Source organism: Rutidosis leptorrhynchoides, chromosome 10, assembly GCF_046630445.1.
Source record: "Rutidosis leptorrhynchoides isolate AG116_Rl617_1_P2 chromosome 10, CSIRO_AGI_Rlap_v1, whole genome shotgun sequence".
NCBI lineage: Eukaryota > Viridiplantae > Streptophyta > Magnoliopsida > Asterales > Asteraceae > Rutidosis > Rutidosis leptorrhynchoides.
This window is the reverse complement of record NC_092342.1, coordinates 46,854,005-46,858,433: the sequence shown is the minus strand read 5'-3', so window position 1 is coordinate 46,858,433 and position 4,429 is coordinate 46,854,005.

Sequence of the window (4,429 nt, the reverse complement as noted above, 5' to 3'; positions counted from 1 at the left end):
TCCCATACATCATTCCTTTCAAATTCTGTCAACTCTTCAGTCATTGCCTCAACCCAATCATTGTCAGCCAATGCTTCAAATACATCTTTAGGCTCAATCAGTGAAAGAAAACAAGAAAAGAAGCAATAGTTTGCAATAGCAAAGTCAGACACATGTGTCTGAGAAGAAGAGCTAGGTTTAGGAAAACCAGTAGAATCCACAACATAATCCTCAAGATGCTTTGGAGGAACTATATTTCTAGATGATTTTCTAGTAGGAACAGCAGGATCCAAGGTGGTATTTGATGACTGATCACCCTCTTGAATAACAACAGACTCATCTTCTTGTGGAACTTCTTCTGTATGAGAATTATCTGCAGAATCATTTTTCAACCCAGACAAATTATGTTCATCTGACTCAGACATTGAATCCAAAGTCTGAACACTGTTTCCAGAAATTAAATTTGATAATTCACCAAGTGCAGATTGCTCAGTGCTGGATGTCTTATCCATTTCTATAGAACTTTCATCAAAAGAAACATTAATGGACTCTTCTATCTTCATTCTCCTCTGATTATATACTCTATAAGCTTTAGATACAGAAGAATATCCCATGAACACACCTTCATCAGATTTTGGCCTCATCTTTTCAAGCTGATCTCTTTGATTTAAAATATAGCACTTACACCCAAATACATGGAAGTAATGAATAGTAGGCACCTTTTTATGGTATAACTCATAGGGAGTTTTGCCATGTTTCTTCACAATCAAGGACCTATTTTGAGTATAACATGCTGTATTAACTGCCTCTGCCCAGAACCTGAGTGCAACATTTGATTGGCATAGCATAGTTCTGACTGCTTCTATAAGTGTTCTATTTCTTCTTTCAGCAACTCCATTTTGTTGTGGAGTTCTAACAGCAGAGAAATTTTGACCAATTCCAGACTCTTCACAAAAGTCAATTAGAGTAACATTTTTGAACTCAGTGCCATGATCACTTCTCAATTGTTTAACAAGAACACCTTTTTGAACCTGCTCTCTCTTGATTAAATTGATGATTTCTTCAGGAGCATCACTTTTTGCAGCTAAGAAAATAACCCAAGTAAACCTAGAATACTCATCAACAATTACCAGAGTATATCATTTCCCACCCAGACTACTAGTGTTCATTGGACCAAACAGATCCATATGTAGCATATGAAGTGGATCACTAATAGTAGCTAGGGTTTTTGAGGGAAATTTTGTCTTGGTTTGTTTACCCAAAATACAAGCAGAACAAGGTTTATCTTTCTTGAAAGGCTGTTGAGGCAGACCTCTTACAAGCTTCTTTTTGGAAAGCTCATTAATGTTTTTAAAATTGAGATGAGAAAGCCTTTTGTGCCAAAGCCAATTAAGTTCAGAAACAGTCTGAGAGTACAGACATGTTTCAATTCCAGCATCAACAGAATCTAGATCCAGCATATACACATTTTGAAATCTTCAGGCTACAAGTGTTGGTCTTTGATATTGCTCAATAACATCATATATATCTATCGCAATATCACTAAAAACGCTCTAGAATCGAAGATAATGAAGGTGTTCTACAAGCTATAGGCCAAGATGTACAAATTTGTATCGGAAGAATGATTTACAAAGAATTTCGATGATTTATGACATTGGTTGATCCCGATACGAGTTAGAGTCAAGATAGCACTCTAAAATGATAAAACAAGGTTTCAGATATGTTAGACTTCGTCCAAATGAAAGGAAATTAAAAAGAAAACGAAACAGTCAAAATCAGCACAACAGGACGCCGTCCTGTCTTTCGAATCGGGACGCCGTCTAGGGCATATGGGACGCCGTCTTGACCTTTGAAACGGGACGCCGTCCTGCCTTTTGGGACGACGTCCCGTAGTAGGTTTGGCCGACTTTTTGGCTTTTTACCTACTTTCTCCACTTTAAAACTTCAGTTTTTGAGGGACTGTTTCATCAGAATACGAAGCAGAGAGTTTAGAGGCGATTTTCAGGAGCAAATTGGAGAACTCCAACCTCTTTGAAGAGGCTCAACATCAAGGCATCATCCATCAAAACCTTTTTCATCCAAGAACTCTTGTTCTTGTAGGTTATTTACTTGTTCTCAGCAATGATTTCAGTTAATAATTTGATTGTATTATTGTCTGTTACCATGATTGTTGGCTAGTTTCTATAATGTTTGTCTAGATTAATAACCAAGGTATTGGATGTAATTTTATTGATTGAATGTATTATGCGTGATAGATTGAAGCTTGAATTAAGAACCATGCTTATTGTGGTTAAAATCATTTGTATCTAGTTAATTGATATGTTGTTGATAAAGAGAACTCTTGTTGATGTATCATATTGATTTACAATCAACTTGTCTTAGATTGATTGTTTGCTAAACCGGACCAAGGGGGCAAACTAGATTAAAACGGTTAAACAAAATAGAAATGAATTGTGTAGAGCGAACGCAAAGACAATTGTTATTCAAGTCTTTGATCTTGTTGATCAACTAGTCACAAACGAAAAGGTCTAAGTAATAGGGAACCCTCGCTTAGTAATTCTAGTTTGAGTACTTGCTAAAGAGAACTCTTGGCGAGTCGATTTAGGTGATTAGCATGCTTATAGTTATTTGATTACAAATACAAGAACCATAGTGAAAAGGGAACCCTTGATCTTGTTATTGTATTTGCGTGTTTATCCGAGAGAACTCTTAGTGAACCTATTAGATAACTACACACATAATTATTCAATCAGGACTTAATATCTAAAAATACATCCAATACCGAGGGTAAAATATCTAGATAAACATTTCATCTCTTTGATTTAATTCAAAACTATCTTACTTGTTTTATTTGCATTTATTATCATTTCATAAACTTAAAAGACAAAAATATTGTTTTTACATTTAACCTTCTTTGATTTGGCTAAATCGTTAAATAGCCACCAAAACATAAAACTTGTACTTTTAACTTTCATTCACTTAGTTAATCATAATATAGTTTCTAATTCTAGTTTGACTGATATAACTGTCCTTGGAACGATACACGGAACTAAACCAGTTACTATACTACTACACGATCGGGTACACTGCCCGTTAGTGTGTAGCAATCCCTAAAACCGGTATTTTCCATACGATAATTCATATACCACTTTTCGCACATCAAGTTTTTGGCGCCGCTGCCGGGGACAGTTTTGTGTCAAAATAGAATTATTAACTGATTTGTGATTAAGTAGTTTCTTAATTATTTTAAATTTTTAATAATCTTTGATTTTTAAACTTATAGAATCGGTATGTTTAATAATTTTTGTTAGTTGTGTGATTGACAGTTTATAGGTCGCATATGCCACATACCCGAAGTTCAGAATCTCCATTACTTACACCGTTTACAGAACCTGATAGAAAGCTTGGTAGGATTTCAAAAGAAGTACTTGAAATTTTTGAATCTTCATCAAAGCAAGAAACCTTTGATTCAGAATCAAGTACGACCAAGCCTCGATATTCAGACTTTGGTAAACCCGTTCAACCCCCAAATTTTGAAATGGAAGGAGAAAGACCGTTGGTACCACGACAATCAATGGCAGCAAAGATGAAAGCAACCCGGACCGGACAAGGTAGTGCTATTACTCCACCTACTGGTGAGGTAACTTTTGAAATAAAAGGACCTATTCTTCAAATGATTAATAACAGGTGTCAATTTGGTGGTGGTCCGAATGAAGATGCAAACGAACATATTCGTCTCTTTCAAGAGATATGTCTTCTATTTAAACTTAAACCAGAAACTGACCAGGCCATATTATTAAGACTTTTCCCTTGGACACTCCAAGGGGAAGCACGAAGTTGGTTAGATTCATTGGCCGAGGCTACGATAGAAACGTGGGATGGTATGTTGGAAAAATTTCTTAAGAAATATTTTCCAGCATCCAAGTCCGCGAGACTCCAACACGAAATTACCCAATTCTGTCAAAAGCCGATGGAAACCCTGTACGAAGCATGGAATCGATTTTCCAAAATGCTAAGAGGTTGTCCAAACCATGGTTTGGATACCTTTCAAAAGGTCCAAATCTTTTACAAAGGTTGTGATGTAGCAACCCGAATTTCAATTGACCAAACGGCCGGTGGTTCTCTTATGGACAAAACCGAGCAAGAGGCTTATGAGATAATCGAGAAACTAGCCGATTATTCTCATGAGTGGCATCAAGAACGCCCAATTACTCGAAATGCTCAAGTCCAAAGCGCCGGTGCTTATGATGACTTAAGCTCCCTAGGTGTAAAAATAGATGGTGTTGTCCGAAACATGGTCAAAATCACCAAGGAAATCCATAGTATGAAAGTAGGTTGTGAATACTGTGGAGGTCTCCACTTAGGAAAAGATTGTGATGCCGGGTTAATCATGGCTCAAAAAGAAGAAGTGGCTTTCATAAGCCAAAGAAATAATAACCAGTTTTAGGGA